The sequence below is a fragment of the Parasteatoda tepidariorum genome, chromosome 8, assembly GCF_043381705.1.
Source record: "Parasteatoda tepidariorum isolate YZ-2023 chromosome 8, CAS_Ptep_4.0, whole genome shotgun sequence".
NCBI classification, from domain to species: domain Eukaryota; kingdom Metazoa; phylum Arthropoda; class Arachnida; order Araneae; family Theridiidae; genus Parasteatoda; species Parasteatoda tepidariorum.
The window spans coordinates 42,543,316-42,562,062 of record NC_092211.1 but is presented as its reverse complement, the minus strand read 5'-3'; the positions used below and the strand labels follow the sequence as shown (position 1 = coordinate 42,562,062).

The following is an 18,747-nucleotide window of genomic DNA, read 5'->3' as shown; positions in this document are numbered from 1 at the left end:
GTTAATTCCATGATATATCTCAAAGCCTTACTTTTTCTCTCCAGGTAATTAGGTAGTTGCTAAAGATATTCAGTAGCTGTTTCTGAGTACGGGTTCTCTTAATGGTTAATTCGATGAAATATTTCAAAGATTTACTTTTATGCGTCAGGTGATTAGGTAGTTGCTAAAGATATTCCGTAGCTGTTAGTGAGTATGGGTTCTCTTAATGGTTAATTCCATGAGATATTTCAAAGCTTTACTTTCATTCGTCAGGTGATTAGGTAGTTGCTAAAGATATTCCGTGGCAGTTACTGAGTATGGATTCTTTTAATGAGTTAATTCCATGAGTTATCTCAAACGCTTCACTTTTATTCATCAGGTTATTTACTCTAGCTTAAAATGATACTTCAGTGTTAAATACTGCTCTGGTCTGAAAAGTCCTGAAAGCGCAGGAAATGGGTCATCTACGCTCATAAAAGACGCGCTGAATAGTCGTGATGACGAGTATCCTGTAGCCGTTGAACTCATGGCAGGTTTTCGCCTACTGACTATCCCATTGTAAATCAGCCTCTTTAAAAGGATGGCCAACATTTTTTTGATTGAATGGCTGATGTCTGACCAAACCGAAATATACTCACACGCAGTCTGTGTTAATCGAATAAAAACCTTGAAAGAACACAAAAAGTTTGTTGCATTTTGATATATGCTGTCGAACAATGGAATGCCATAGCACAACAAAAATCGGAATTATGACTGTGATCATTGTGGCTAAATATGTGAACCACTTTCCGAAGAGATGTAATAGATCAATTACAACAACGAAACTCGTGAAATATGGGCGGCAGTCTTCCTTTTTTTACGAGAATATTTATATTGCTGAAGGCTTCCGAGTTTAAATCAGATCTCACCAGCTTATGTAAGCTTCCTGGTGAAGAATCCGTGGAATAGTGGATTGATACGAATGATTCAAAAATAAATTTCAAAAAAAAATATTTGTTTTGCAGAAATCTTGAGGCAGTGAGCTTGTTATAGTTCAGAGGTTGCAATTACTCCACTTCCAGGAAAACATTTTATAAATTTAGAGAGAGTTAAAATTTAAATAATAAGAAATTTGGCTAGCTTCCCCATTAGTTTAAATGCGCCTAAAACAAGGAACAATGAGTTATTTGTATGTAGTGGCAGACAAAATTACTTTAATTTATAATCATACATTTACCTATACCATACAATATTAATGTAGCGTTTAAAAAATAATTTTATGAAAAAATGGTAAGGCATTTACACTTAATTATTAGATATTTTCTAGTGTTGGCTACATCTTTAGCTTTGAAATATGCAACTTAGTTGCATGATTTACAGGAAAAAAAATATTTATTACATGATTATACATTGATGAGCCTGAAAATCATGTTTTTCCAAGGAAAATTTAATACATTGGATATCATGAATGTCATGTTTTTCGAAGATTAATTTCATATATTGGTGAACATGAATTTCATATGTTTCTCCAATATAAGTTTCATTCATTTGTGAACAGGAATGTTATGTCTCTTCAACATAAGTTTTCCGTATTGGTGAACATGAATGCCATGTTTCTGAAAGAAAAAGTTTTTATATTGGTAAACATGAATGTCATATTTTCTTCAGAATAAATTTCAACAAAATAATTGAATTACCAATCTTTATTTTTTTGAAAAATGTTCATTGGTAGCTTGGATTAAAACTTAGCAGGGTGGTCACAACCGGGAAATATTTAAAAACTGGAAGAGAAAGATTAAGGAAACAATATGCTTCTTCCCAATCCTATAAACCAAAATATAATAATAATTTAAAGGAAATGTATCCAGACATAAAGCTGGTCAACCTAAAGTTAAAGTGAAATTAAGAACTTAAAAGTTTCCAACAACCTCACAAAACTTTTGTCACCACTTTTCAAATATTTCCCGTTTGCTACCTCTAGAAAAAATTTGCCCACAAAGCCGAGTAAGTTGGCATCTCGGACAGTATATCATCGGTTAGTTTATTTTGAATACAGCTCAAAATGCGTATTTACGAAAAGGTTCATAACATCAAAATGCTTATTGAAAGAAATAGACATAGCTTAAAATGCGCATTTAGCAAAATGAACTCAGCTCAAAATACATATTACAGAACACGAAAAAATCATATTTAAGAAAACCGGCACTCACAAAAGGTTTTTTCTTTTTTTTTTATGTTTAACCAACATTTAACATTAAAAACAAGGATTTCGCTTACTTTTTCAAACTCTATAAAAGCATAATCATTACAGGGCTGAGTCCCAACTCTGGGGTCACAGTGGCTGATTATATTTTCAGATGTAACTTTTCAAATTATCTCATCGTGTCTAGATCTCGAACCCGATAAAGTAGTATTTAAAAAATGAATTTTCAACCAGCATTAACGTATATTTAAAACCATTGTCCCCGTCGTAAGCATTTAAACCTGTCGTAAGCATTTAGACCCGTCGTAAGCATTTAGACCCGTCGTAAGCATTTAGACCCGTCGTAAGAATTTAAAAAGAAACCTTTAAAGTCTGTTGAGAAAATGCTACATTAAAAAATATCTGCCAAGTGATATAGTTACTTTTGAAAATGAACGATTTAACATTTTACGAATTTATTTGGATTCATTAAGTGATTCTTAAAAAAAACAATTATATGAGAAGTTTGAAAAACGTAAACAACTGCTATGTCTGCATTTTTAAATATGCATTTTGATGCCTATTCTTTTAAAGATGTAATTTTGAGCTTCTTCCAAAATAAAAAAACTAACGAAGGATATACTTCCAGTACAAGGTATATGTTGGCAACTCATAATTGCACTGTAGTGTTTGGATCTGATAGAAAATGGACGATTGCTCCAAATTTATCTTTTTAATCCATCATAAGTCACCACAGAAATCTTTACGTTAAATATAAACTATCATTGGTATTTAATTATTATTCGTATAAACTCTCATTAATATAAACTCTCATTTGTATAAACTCTCAAACCGGATGCTTCCATTTTGCGAAATGCAAATAATCAGGACAAAAATTAAAAAAGAAGGTTTTGAATTTGGCAAAATAATGCCCTGGATTATTATGTCCATTTTGACAACAACAACAAAAATAAATAAATAAATAAAGCTCTAGAAGAAAAAGCAAGCGAACAAATCATCAAGAAAAAAGGAGAAAAAAAGGCATAACAATTATATGAATTTAATGACCGATTCGATTCAAGTTGTTAAACACGAATTCAATGCAGTATTCGAATGTAAATAGATATTTTTTTTGAATTTAATTAAAATGCGAAGTCTAATTTGAACCTAACGGAAATGAACTTTTAATGCATATTCTGGTTTTTCTTAAAGGTACAGTGCACCAAAAAACAAAACGGACCACCCTGAATAAGTTTTGATCCAATCATCAGATTTTCACGCGCTCGAACTCAAACTTAATGGTTTGAGGGGGTGATTTCGAATTTGCTAATTAATTAATGCAGACGATATTTTAAGTTATGAAGTCAGACGCGAAAACATACTTACTCTGAATAAACATACCTTTTTTTCGATGAATTCTGATTTCTGACCCCCAAAATATAGGGGATAGCAGCAATCTGGAAAATATGGTCCCCATAGTTTGATCATGAGAGCAATCCCAAGTTTGAACCCCTTATTATTATTTTTACTTTTTGCGTATTTCGCCATATCTCGAGAACTTTTCAAGCGAATTAAAACATTTTTGCACGCAATTATAAAATTCATTTGTTCAAAGATAAATCTATACAAAAAAATTTTTTATGAATATTTACTTTTTATTATTTTATTTAATAATAGTCAAAACATTTTTGAATAGTAAAGTATACAATTTTTACATCAGTTTGAAGTATGCAATTTTATATGACAAAATACAAAATTTAAGCAAAATCGGACAGATCAATAGTTAACGGGACCGGAACTAATAGTTAATGAGAAAATCAAATATTAAAGAATAAATCAAATATTAAAGAATTCGTATTTTTAAAATTTGATTTCTAAAGAACTATTAGACCGATTTCTTTGGAAATTTTTATTTTATCACGTAAAATTATATGATTTTAAATTATGTAAAAAGTTGTATACCTAACAATTGAAACATTTTTCGACTATTATTAAATAAAACAACAAAAAATAATGAATGTTTGTCAAAGTTTATTTTTTGCATGGAATTGTTTTTGGACAAACAAATTTTATAATTGTGTGCAAAAAATTTTCAATTCGCTTAAAAATTTCTAGAAATAATGCGAAATACTAAAAAAGTAAAATTAACATTAAGGGGTCCAAACTTTGTATTGCTCTCCTGACCAAACTATGGGGACCATATTTTCCAGATTGCGGCTACCCCCTATATTTTAGGAGTCAGAAATCAAAATCCGTCTAAGAAAAAGTTATCTTTATTCAGAAAAAGTAGGTTTTTGTGTCTGATTTCGTAACTTACAATATTGTCTGCACTAATTAATTAGCATATTTAAGGTCACCCCCTCGAACCATTAAGATTGAGTCCTAGGACGCGAAAATCCCATCAATAGGATCGAAAGTTATTCAGGGTAGTCCGTTTCTTTCTTCTTCTTTTTTTTTTTTTGTTGTTCTTTTGTACACTGTACATCTTCCTGAGTTTAAGTACGACTTTCAAGGAAGAAAAAAGATGTAAACATCTGCTTCTGTCTACTATGATTCTGTATAAAAAAAATCTCCATTGTATTATTTAACAAAGTGTTATGAGTTTTGGGGTTTCTTTTCATGGAAGCTTCTACTAATCAAAATAAAAATTAATTGATGCTAATAGTTTAAATAGCTTAAATTTGGTCATTGTTTTTTTTTCATAATCTTTCATAAAACCAACCATTTTCAGCTACCATTTTTTTGTGGATTTTTTGCAAGCTAATTAATTCTTGGATTTATAACTTATATTGAAATATTTTAATGCTTATATATATAAATACGTGATTAATATTCCTCACTCTCTGGCAAAATATAAACATACCCACCAAATGCTACGGAATTTCCATAGTTTTGGAAGAAAATAACTTCAAAGGTAATGTATTAACATTTTAATAAATTATCACAGCTTGATAACAGCATTTTTAATAAATTTTATAACGGGTCAGGTAGATAAGTAGTTTTGCTCCTAAATTATTATTAAAGCTTTAAAAAAAAATAAGATTGTTTTAAAAATTTTAGTTTTATTTTCCAAACTCCGAAAAAAATATTTCACTCAAATGTTGGAGGATATGAAAAGGTGCGTTGCAGTCATTTATTAAACAAGGATTCGCAGATGGCAATAAAACAATCAATTTCACTGTTGTTAGAAGGAATATTTTTAACCTTGCAAGCAACTAAAGAATAGAATAAATTTCTTAACGAATAGCATTAGAACTTCTATATATTTATTTAAATAATTTGTATGTCGTGGTAGTTAAAATGAATATAAATAAACAAAGATACAAAATAAACAAAGATAAAAAAATATTAATGAATATCATTTTTAACCACTCAAGTAAACAAAAAATTGCTACAAAAATCAGGAAATTTGGCAGCATTGAGAAAGCCAACTTGCTGCAATATTTATCTAGGGCCAGCAAAATTCATATTTTGAGTTGCGATCCTCATTTTAGTAGATTACATTTAAAGTTATAGTGCCTACTTCTATATAAATAATTCAAAAGTTTCTACAGAGCCGCGATGGCTCAGGGGATGGAGCGTTCGTCTTCCAATGTGACGAACCGGGTTCGAATCCCAGTCGATACGAATTCCGCATCCAGCTTGCACCGACCACAGTGCTGACGTGAAGTAGTCTCAGTGGTAGACGGATCATGGGTTAGAGTCCCCTTCCCGTCAGGCTAACCGTGGGAGGTTCTCGTGGTCTTCCTCTCCATGTAACGCAAATATACGGGTTAGTTCCATCAAAAAGTCCTCCACGAAGGCAAATTTCCCCCAATACTTGATCCCGGAGTTCCCTTGTCTTCTGGATTGGGTTCAAAATTACAAGGCTACGGAGTTGAACATTAGTAGTCGTAAGCCCATAAAATTGGGCCGGTTGTTCAACGGCGGCTATAAAAAAAGTTTCTACAAAACGCCACTTCTGACTTGTTGTCTCGGAGAAAAAAAAGCGAGAAGATCCTTTTCTTCAAGTCAATTTAGGTATGTCAAGACGAGGCCTTTCTAGCGATAAAAAACTAACTCGTTACCAACTTCTAAAACTTTTTTGAAAAACGGAGCAGTTAAAACATTTTACCTGATGTAACTAAATTGACATTTCACTACCACTAAAAAAATAGTTGACAAATACGATACAAGCTTATTTTCATTCAAAAATGTATAATTCCTAAAACACGCTTAAGTCCGAATTACCAGATGTAAACACGGTCTTAGGGTCAGGTCATTATCGACGGATGCTTCCTTTCTGTCGCGATTTCGACATGAATGGCCGTTTTTAGCCCATTGTATCATAAAAACATAAATATTAATGTTTGGTCATCCATAACACACGTTTCGAAAAAAATTTCGCATCATCCTTTATATTCCTCTAATTCAACGTGTCAGTTTTTTTTTCATTCAATTTTTTGAAATTATTTGAAGTTCTCACACTTCCTAACTTCCGCGTTTTATTCTTATTTTAATAGAGTGAAGATTGAGCAATTTTTTTTTCTACCCTCAACAACAGATGGTACAAAATGTACCTGTGACGACAAAATTTCTGATGATATTCATAGAATTTTATAAATAAATAATGAATATTATAATATTGATAATTATTAAAATTCAACAACTTTAATACTTTTTTATTATTCAAATGCAATTTATCGACATTTTTCTTCGACCATTAGAGACCTGACTCGAACTGAAAATTGACCAGTGGCCGGTAGATTCTAATGTCTTAGTAGTCACTTTTTCCTCAAACTTAATGAATCGGTGACCGATATAGATAGGTCTCATTATTTATCTAGGATTTAAAAACCACTTTTTAGAAAACTTTTTCTTTTGCTTGAATTAAATCATATTTTTTTGCTAGAAATAATTTAGGTTTCTAAAAAGTTAATTCAACAATTAAAATAATATAAATATACAGAAAAATTTAGATAAATATACTGACTTCAAAGAACCTTATATAAAAATATTTAGTGAGGTAAAAATACATTTAATGTTTAAGTTGCAACTTTGAAATTAGAGAATTGTTAAAGAACTCCACTTCCACACAAATTGATGGATTCTGAAGTTCCTATATTTTGATGGAGCCATTAGACACTTTGATGAAAATTCTGTTCTTTAGAGTTTCTTTCTACATTAATATACTTTTTATAATTAAATGATTTTTATGAAAAGGAAAAAAGTGACCAGTTGTTTATTCAATTAAAGTCGTTACTTTGTTTTGTTGACTCACCAGAGAATGATTATATATTTTACCAATTCAATGTATATTAAATCTAGACCTTCCATAGAATGATAAATGTTCTTTTTGCAAATTATAAAAAGAAGATCATGTTAAGGCTATCATTTTAAATCTTTTTTATCTCTCAGCTATACAAAGCTCATTCTCAGAAAAAGAAGATATTTCTGACATCTGAAATTTACAATAAAAGACATAACTTTCAAAACTATCAAGAATGTATTAAAAACATTAATTAAAGTTTATAGAAAATATTAAAATTGCAAATTTGAGGAAAAAAGAGATACAGATATTAGGTTTATGAACAAAATATGTTCGCAGATAATAATCAAGTCATATCTGTGTATAATCACTGCTCACTGTTTTCCAAATTTTCAGAGTTACAGTTAACAAAGAAAGAGTAATCTTAATATAATCTATATTAACAATATTTTTGGTTAGGAGTGTACATAAAATATTGTACTTAAAACAAAAATAAAACGGTATTATAAATTTTTATCTACTTTAAATTATTTCAAATTAAAAACGTGTACCTGAAAAACACGAGTAATGCATCAAGTGGGGAAACAAAAACGAAACAAAAAAACACCTATGAATTCTTTTAAAAATTTTTGTTACAGATCATGACTCCATTTTGTTATCACTACAAGCTTATATCGTCAATCGAAATTTAGACCACTTTCCACCTTACTAGAGAAGTCAAACCTTAAGAGAACGCTATATCGCGGGAGAAACTTTTCATCGCAAATTGTGTTTCACATCCATAACTAATTTAAAAATATGTAGAAAAAGTGAATTCAGGTGAACCTGGAGAAAGCCATGAAGTTTCAATTGCTGAAAAAAAAATTTAAATATCAAAATGCAAACAAATTGTTTTAAGAGAACTTACCCGTTGCGAATGGTATCTTATCCCTTCACTATTTGTTTCCACTTTGATATTTTGAAAATTTCTTTTTAGTATTAGAAACTTCACGGCTTTCTCTAGGTTTGTCTGAACTCACTTTTTCCATACGTTTTACTTTAGCTTACTTATGGAGGAGAAACAGAATTTGCAACAAAAAGTTTTTCCCACGATATAGCGTCCTGTTAAGATTTTTCTTCAGATAGGAAAGAAAACTTATTTCCTTCATGTTAATATAAGGTGAAGTATACGTCGATAATTTTTTTTCAGTGGCTAATTAATATTTTTAAATGATTTTTATTTACCGAATATCAAGTTTTAAGGTTGTAAGTATATTTTAAACTTATAACTATACCTATGGCCTATAAAAAAATTATAACTACACCTATGGCCTATGTTCAATAGAACGTATTTCATTGAATAAAATTAACCAAAAATTATTCAAAAATATTAATTAGTTATTTAATAAATAAGGAAATTTCAGAGTACAAGTTCTCTGTTGGTTAACAAGGGAAAAGAAAAATGCCTTTCCCCCCTTTTCTATGTAAAGAGGACATTAAACTTAAACTTTGTGCCTATAGACAATACAAGTTGCAGTCGTTTCCTAACCGCTATAACAAAATTTTTCTCCAAATAGCATTAATCATCAATCAAAATTTCGGCCAATTTCCAAATAGACTGTTCATGTTTCAATTGTAACTCTGGATCTGATGAGAATACAAGTTACGAGTCACAAGCAAATTTTAGCTTTATTTTATAGCCAATCAACATTTTGACCAATCATGAACAAACAGACAATAAATTAAAGCAAAAGAACTGATTAAAAAAAAAATTAAAAATTTGTGTTTTCTCAACTTTGCTAAATGAGAAAAATAACTTGAATTATGTTTAATAATTTTATCATGCTTGAATTAAATCTATTTCACAACTTATTAAACTAAGCTTATGTCTCAACGAAATCAAGTTTATGCTGAAACTTATTAAATTAAGTTTATATCACAACGAAATTAAGTTTATGTCGCAACGAAAGCATACACCCGGGAAAACTTTCGAGATCTGGATTAAATGATCTGGATGTAGACATTTTTCTTCTTGTAAAACATTTTTTTAACTTAATCTTTCTTTTGTAAATTACACTGTCCTCCAAAAGTAAAGGCAAAATCTACTTTTTGTGCCTAATCTGAAAACAAATAAACGTAATAAAAGCATAAAATGTACAAAAAATGTGCATGAAAAATATCTTTCTTGATTGCTACATAACTTCTAGCACAATTATAATTTACAAACAAAAAAAAAGTAAAATATTAAAACCTGAGATCGAAAAAAGATTAATCCTGATAAAATTTATCTCTTATGTCTTTCAGTTTATAATTAAAAAAGAATGATCAGAAGATTTTTGATCTAAATCAGAGGTACCAACTGCTCCGGATTCGACGAAATGTTTTATCAAACTACTACAAAAAGCAAACAGAATTCAATGGTTAGGACACCTTGAGAGAATGGAGGAAAACAGAGACACTAACAAGATATTCAAGGGGCACTGCCAGGGCCGAAGAATAAAAATAAGTCCGGACAAGAGATGGTTAGACGAGGTGGAGAAAGAACTTAAGATTCGAAAGTTCCGAAACTGGAAACAAAGAGCTAGGGACAGGCGAATGTGGAGGAAAATTGTTAGTAAGGCCATGGTCCAACATGGACTGTAATGCCAAAGAGTCAGTTAGAATACTACAAACTAATTACGAATAATTTCGAATTTTCGGTCAATTTTTTCCAACTTTTAAAAAGACTCAACACGACTTAACAACATCAAAGAGGATCAAATAAGCCTTTTAATTATTTAGAGGTAGTGATAAGTAAAAATACCTATAAATTGAATTTACTAAACCAAGAATCATACATTGAAAGACTGCCACTCAAAAAAATTTATCCGCTGTCCTGAGCATAAGTTGGCTTCTCTGATCTAAATGCGTGCAAAACTGCCGAATCTCCTAATTTTCGAAAGAGATTTTCTAATTATTTATAAAGCGTTAAAATAATGTATACCTTACTTTTTTTGTCTTTGTTAAACAGGCTATTTATAACTAGGACACCACTACATGTAAATTATTAAAATAAATATCTAAAAGTCCTAACAATATTCTTATATTTTTAAGTATTTTCAAAATTAATTACTATTGTAAAATCAATTGTTCCAATACAATTCAAAATAAACGCAATTGTTCGATACAATGTTCGAAAACCAATGCAATTGTACAATCAAATTGTTAAAACTTCGCCATTATAAAAAATCTCAATTAGAAAGCGTAAAAAACGGCACTGTGCATATACCCTTGGTAATATTGATAATAAGGTGGAATTTCGAACAGAACAGTTAAATTGAGAAATTGAATCTTAATGCAATTTTACCACACTTTTTTTACCCTTTTGGGTGCATGTTTTATAACTGTTAAATTTGTTATTAAACAAAATGAATACAAAATAAAACGAAACAAAATAAAATAATAAATTATTAAACATTTAAAATTATTTAAACTATATTCAAGAACAAGTAGGAAAAATCTAGTGCTTGAAAAGCTTTCAAATAGAAAAAAAAAACTTAGTTCAGTAGTGGAATGGGCTTGGTAAAATTTCAAGACTGAAAATTTTGATTAATTCTTTTAAATAAAAACAATCAGATGGTATGTTTCCAAATAAGCTACTTTAATATCTATTACAATATATATTGCCATTGTATGCCTTGCTATAACACTTGAGGTCCTTTACCTTAACACAAGTTTCACCGTATTTTTAGAACAATTTACATAATCAAATTTCGTAGTTAGGCTGATTTTCAAATTGCCTCCAGTTTTAGAGAACACGCCCATATCCTGAATCCATCGTCGTGTCCAAGTCCAATTATGCAAAGTATCAAAAGAAGTTACTTAATTTCATTCAACGAGAACTTTTCACTACATAGATGAAAAAAAAGTACCATTTTGAGCTATAGAGTATATAATAACCAACCGGTTATAATAATTCTATCCATTTCCCCAAATCTTTTGTGCCACTTTCAACAATTCTTGGATCTCATCATAAAAAAAGTCTCCTAATTTTAACCTTCATAACCAAAATCGCCAAGCGAAGGTTACACAGTTCATTATGACCAATTCAGAACGAAAACAAAAAATAAAATTCATTACGACCAATTCAAAAAGAAAAATTATCTGTTCCGAGAAGGTGAATAAATGTTGCCATTTGTTTCTTCCAAATTTTTTTGCCACTCTCAGGATATGGGTATATGGGGTAATTGGTATGCATACCGGACGACCTTAAACCACTCCAAAGATCAATGCCAGAAACACTGGACAAAAATAATCAGTTCACAATCACCTCATTAAATGTTAGGGGCTCTGACATGTCTGCGACCTTTGGTCAGCGTAACAAGGTGAGGTGTTGGGTACGTCAAAGGGTAGTGCAAATGATGAATAATATGGCAGATGCGCTTTTCAATTCAACCGGATAAACATGTACACTAGACGCTCTGCTGGTTGTTATCAATAAGCAAGAGCATCGTAGAAAAAAACTCAGAACGAAATTTTGTAGTTTTTACTCGCATTTAATGGCACCTTGTTCATAGAAAATTGTCTAGTTTTTTGGAGTCAATGAAGGAATTGTTTGATGTTTCTGTCATAGTGTTGGCTACTTTCGCTTTTGCGTCTGTATTTTAAAGGCACATTTTTGTGAATTCGAAATAGTTTTATTTCGTTATAATTTATTTTAAGTTCCCGGTGTTTTTCTGGAGTATGAAATCCAAACCATCGTAAAAAAATTATTGATAGTCATCATTTAAAGAAACTAGTCTATAATGTATCTTTGATCCCGAAAAATTACTGATTCTCAAGGATAATTTTTAAACATTTAGTAAAGTCTTAATTATCATTAGAAGCTATTGATTTTTAACTTATAAAGTCATTTTTTTAAAGAGCGTATAAAGTCTTTACAAACAGGAAAAATTTATAAATTGTTGACTTCTTGAAATAATAGTTTAAAACCTGTATGAAACTTTAATGATCGTGAAAATCTATCGATTGTTGACTTCCAAAGTTAAACTTTGAAAAATTTTAAAATTTTCGTGAATTTTAATAACAAAGAAAAATAATTGATTGAAGTGACGATAAAACCATATTAATGATTAAAAATTATTAATTATTAGCCTTTAAAGATTATGCTTGGGACAGCGTATAAGACACATATGATAGTAAAAAAATTATTGATTGAAGGCTACCAGAAATAAAGCTTTAAAAAGTGCAAACAATCTAACTGATTACGAATAATTATTGTTTGTTAGTTCTCCAAAGACCATTTTTAAGTAGAGCATAAAATCTTATTGATCACTTGGAAATTAATGATTGCTTGCTTCCTAAGATTAAATCTAAAATAAGTATAAAATCATAACGTTGATGAAAAATTATCAAGTGTCAGGCTCAAAAGATGATTTTTAAAACAGTGTTTAACATTATAAAGATAGTTGAAAAATTATTTATTGTTTGCTTCTAAATATAATTTTTAATCAGATTTTTTTACCTTAAAGATATATAAATAAATAATCTAGGTAATAGTTTCTTTTTATTTCTAGCAAGCAGCCTTTGATGCAAGTATTATTCGCTTGTAGTGTAAAAACACTCTGTGCAAACTCATAAGAAGCAACAGCAAATTAGAAACATTAAAACGATATGTAAATGGACCAAACAAACACTACAAAACAAATATCAAAAACTGAAGCATAAATCAGTCAGTTTGCAGTGCTTGTAACTGATCTCTAGTCCATCAGTACCTATCGAAGAAATTTCTTGAAACATCAGGGCAAACCTCACATCATTCATGAGGAAATTCTTCTGGCACATAACTCATCTTGGAGAGGGAGGGACTTCAGGAGATGCGCAATGAATACGCTAGACAGTCGTGCCCGGTTTCGAATCATAACGTTCCTTAACTCCTTCAGAATCGTTCGGCCCGTGGTATCCTGTATAAAATTAGTCTTTGCCAAATCAAACTGCAAAAATATATCTAAATTTTAAATATGAAATATATAACTAAATGACTTAATAATATGTTAAGATCGCAACAAATATGATATATCATAATAAATGAAGAATTTAATTGACGAATCAGGTACTTGACATTTTCAGAGTGGCTATAATCATAAGAAGAAAAATTCCTATTCATTTCGTAATAAATATGCCTTTACCTAATTATCCATTAGGTAAAAGCGGAGCAGATAATTCTAAACATCCTTTTATTAACTACTACCTAATTTGAAATAAAAATCGTGCAACATACTCAAAACTTAAGTGGATTAGTTACGTTAGAATTAAAGTGAAAAGGAAAAAAAATTCTGTTATATTATACATACCCATATTTATGCGATCAATTATGTTATTTTCCCTGATTAATATATACCCCTGAAAATGTCACATACCTGCTTCTTCCACTAAGCTCTTCAAATATCATCATCTCAAGTTGCATAAAGTGGGGGTGATGTTTACCTAATCCAATTGTGCCATCAGTATTTCAACCTACATATATGTCTTCACAAATATTTTAGGACAAAAACAATTCCTATAAATTTATTTTCAAAACAGAAACTTTAGTACTTTTTGATCTTTCATCTGTTCAGCCATCAGCAATTACCAGCCTGGCATCCAGCTACCTTTTGGAGACTTATCACTGATAAGTATGGATCATTGACCTATCTATGGGGGATATGATCCTTTAAATGTTCCTAAAAATGTTTAAGAAAAACATTTATTTTTAGTTCATCTCTTGTAAAGAAACACACACACACACACACATATAATTATATNTATATATATAAAATTTTAAATTTGTAAGGATATAAATTGTAAAGCAAATTTTTGCGTTTAAACTTTTCTATTATCTAACAAAATATTACTTTTAGTTACATTAAATGAGTTAACTGTAGTTTCGCTGTTTAACGATCAAAATTTATATCAATCATTCGTAATTCTATCAACCCAATAGCATTCATATTTCATTCTATTTCAAAATAGAGTATCATTTTCTAATCCAGACAATCGAAGTAGATTTGCATGGAGTGTGAAAGAGGGGCGAAACTGTAATTTAACGCCTCATTTTAAGCTGTCAAAAATCTATCAAAATGAGGACGGGTCTATGAGACCGCCTTCTTTTTAGAAAGCGATTTAATAAGTTAAGCCCTCCTATTATTTGACCCAGTGAAAACATTTAAGAGACACAAAACATGATGAAAACTTTCCCTTGTCATAACCGGAAGATGAAGTTCATCTAGAAATGCATTAACAAATCCACACCCAAATTTAGTCATCATTATCCAAAAAACGATCAAAGTCGCCATGTTTGGTCTCTTCCACATTCACCTCTAAATGAAAGCATAGAAATGTATATTAAATTTTATTAAAACTAAAGTTTTAATTTTATATCGTGGATATAAAGCCTAAAACTACATAACTCAATATTTTTTTGGATTATGTGAACACTTTTTATGATTAAATTATCCATTTATCTTTTGAAATGCTATAATCCTACAATCCAGTCCTAAAAAGCCAATGCCTAATGGGCCTATATTTTTCATGGTCACATAAATTTTACAAACTATTTTTTTTTTTTTTTTTTTTGGAATCAAGAGTTGCCAAACATTTCTGTGAATAAAGATAACGTTACTTAATATGTTCTTATTGGTATATGTTATTAATTATTCGTTAGCATTTTGTATCTAATAAAAATGTGCATTTGGTGCATTTATAAACATTGGAACCTCCGATAGTTTGTGCCTGTAGTCCCCGGATTACCAAATCGTTCTATGGCTGTAATTCGATGGCTCTGACCGTATGTGGAACTTAGCGGTAAATGTTAAAACAGGAAAATTCTTAAAATAAATTTTAAAAACCATTGCTTACCTATAATTGATATTTTTTTGGCTACCATGATTATTTGATATTATCCTTTTCTATAATAGCTGGCTAATCCACAAATAAGCTCAATTCTTCATAAATAGCTTACATGATTGATGAAAAATTAAGGTGATACTCTCAAGCGCAATCACAAGTCAACACTCTGAATTTTAAAAAAATTTCTATATTTATATTTAGCAATCACTTCATTTTATTATTTTTAATTACTATACATAAATTTAATTAATTCTTTAACTCCAATTCACATTCCTGGAGCTAGGAAATATCGCTCAAAGCTGCTTGTGCCCTGGAAAAGCGGGGAAACTGGCAGTAAAATAATTTTATTTATTGCTTGTTTTTGGGGCGGAATGAATACCTATGATTACCAAAACTTTTTCCTTGTTACTCCACCCGAAATCAAGCCAGGTATGAGATCTTTTTACTACCAGTTTCATCTCTTTTCGGGACACAAAGAAACCTGGAACTACTTCAATGTCACTATTTACAAGATGGTTTTTAAAAAAAAGGCCGAAAATCGCCTTAGGTGCCCAGATAAATATTTATGATAATGATTTCAAATTTTTTAGTGCTGACATTTTTTAATTGGTATGCTATTGCGGGTTTTGAAGTCAAGGGGTTAAAGTGTAAAAATGTTAACATTCTGAATGCATGGTAATTTACAATAGCCTAGAGGCACCTTCGAGTACAAATAGTTAAAGAATAAATTGGGCGAAATTTGACTGCAGACATAAAAGAACTATTGCGCGATTTTTTTGTCAAATGTTAAACATATATAAACGTTATAATTTTTTACATGTAAAGTTATGTTCTCCATAAAAAAAATAACTTTGTTAATTCATTTTTGTGCATTTGTAAACACTTAAAATTTTTAGTAAGTAAGAAATTTTTTATTTAAAAACAAACTAGAAATTAATCAATAAATTAAATTTTATTACAAATGTTACGCAGAATAACTAAATGCTTGCAAAGTTTAACCATGCTAGACTAGTCATAAAGGAACTCACTGAAGCTTATCCAAAAATTATTTCGAAGGAAGTGAGCTTCGAAAAATAATTCATTTGTTCCATTGTTGATACATTCTCTGTATGCACGTAAATCTTCCATCAAAAATAGTGATGTATTATGTAAAAAAAAATGCAAACTGTTATATAATTTTGAAATGCAGGATGAAGAAGAATGGTTATTACTAACAATGTAAATCATATTTACTTTAAAAATAATTTCGATTCACAAAAACAATTATGCCACGATAGTTAAATTTATTCCATATGGAAATAAATCTTTAACAGTAAATATGATACACTCAAGAAAAAAGTATCATTTGAAGCACACAGAAATATCACTTTAATATCCCTAATAGAATCATTGTACTACACATTAAATGCACTTTACCTCTAAGAATATAATATCGATTGTAACACACAAAAATACGATTGTAATGCATAATAAAGTAGTATCACGTGAATGCGATGTAGTGTATCACTTGAATGTAATGTAATGTAATGTATCCCTGTAACTGAGTGTAATAGTATCACTTACCCCATTAAAATGAATACACCTTAAGCATAAAAACTAGTATCACTTAAACACAAAGACAGTGGTTGCTGCATCCTATTAAAAATATGAAAATATTCTAGGAAAATTATGATTTTTCCTTAAATTTATGAGGGAAAATTTATATTATGAAAACCAAGACATTTCGACAATGTAAGTTATACTAAATTTCATATTTTAAGAGTGCGCTATCTTTTAAATAAAGTTCAAGTTAAAAATTCAATATTTTTATAGCTTCAAGGGGGAATTTGCCAGACCAGTTTTTACTTTTCACAGGACAATGCGATCATTACAGAAGTGCCACTGTTGCATCACTCATAAAATTACTTACCACTTTACAATAAATGCGGTCTAATAACATTAACATAATTGCCATGAGATGATTTCTGGAGATTTTTATGGTAGATCAACATCATGCGCAAAAAAATAGTTTAGCAAAATGTAGAAAAATTGAATCCTAGTTTCATGCCGCCAAGAAAAAGTATCACTTGCAACGCAGGCAAATTTTATTATAGTATCACTTGCAACACAGACTAATACCACTATAGCATCACTTGCAACACAGACTAATACCACTATAGTATCACTTGCAACATAAACAAATACCACTATACTATCACTTGCAACACATACAAGTACCACTTTAGTATCCTTTACCACAAATTCTACTGTAGTAATCTTGAAACAAACACGAGGTTATATCTTTCCGTCCCAGGTAGCATCATAAGTAAAATTGATTGTAGAAAAAAGTGCGAACAAATCGAATTATTATTTATTTGTTCTAGTAAGTTAGAACACTTTCAGTAATTCAATAACTTTAATTTCAGTTAATTAAGATAGGATGACAATGATTAATATAAAAAAGTGGTATCCAAACCATATTTCGTTACTATTTATTTGTGGATACACCATTACTTTTTTTCAATGATAAAAACTTATAAATATAGTTTGAAGTAGCATAGATTGTAATACTTTAGAATTATAGTGAGAGATAAAACAATTCTATGATATTTTTGATATGCATTTTTGACAATTTTGATATTCAAATCGCTGCTTTTTTTTCATGATTGTCGTTGCTCTAAAAGAGGCCTAAGCAGCTCAATAATCTCAACTTATGAAATGATATTCGGGTTCGTATATTAAAAAAATACAACGTGTAACTAAAATTCTTTGCTTTTATCGATTTATTGCTTTTATGGATTTACAAGCAAAATAAAAATTGTTAATACGTAACATGCAATTGAGGTAAGAGCATGATTATCTAGGACAGGGCTGTCCAACAGGCAGTCCGCCAATACATATTGTGCGACCCGCCAACTTCTTGTTCAGGCTGATCGGCCTCAGTTTTCCCATTAAAATGTAAGCAAATTGTTTTATAATCCTTCTGTTCCATTGTTTTGTAATTAATAATTCAACTATTAATTGTTATTGTATAAGAGGTAAGAGGTTATTGTTCAACTTTTTCAAACTGCAGCCCGCCAGGTGATCAGTGACCGGAATTCTGACCCGTGGGCTCTTTGCAGTTGGACAGCCCTGATCTAGTGATCTAGGACACTAATGGTGATCATGAACATTTCTGATTTTGAAACTGGGCAACTAGGGCCTCTTGCCGCAACAATCAAAGGGCCGAAAAAATGTATTCGAGTGGTAGCAAATTTTATGTTACAATGTATGATTCTGTGGCGACCGCCACCTATCGTTAAATACTTACACTGCGCTGAAACCATTTACCAGTTGTCGCGTGCAATCATTATCTAGCCACGCGCTTGCTTTTTATAAAGAAAAACAATTATCGTTCTTTTTCTCGCCATATTTTTACAGCTCTGTTATATTTAATAATAAAACTTGTTAAGTTTGTTTGTTATGTGAATTCGTGTTTATTGATAAGTTAATTCACCTTCTGATCCATACTTACTACTTACTACACGAATTTACA

General features: G+C 30.2%; 1 long non-coding RNA gene across 1 annotated transcript; it reads right to left on the bottom strand.

Moving 5' to 3' along the window:
- Positions 1-1,331: 1,331 nt before the first annotated feature.
- LOC139426340 (uncharacterized) lies at positions 1,332-16,065 on the bottom strand. Its single transcript, XR_011637585.1, has 3 exons — positions 15,243-16,065; positions 13,941-14,068; positions 1,332-1,574 (listed from the first exon to the last, which is right to left on the bottom strand). It is a non-coding gene; the product is annotated as an uncharacterized lncRNA (long non-coding RNA).
- Positions 16,066-18,747: the final 2,682 nt, after the last annotated feature.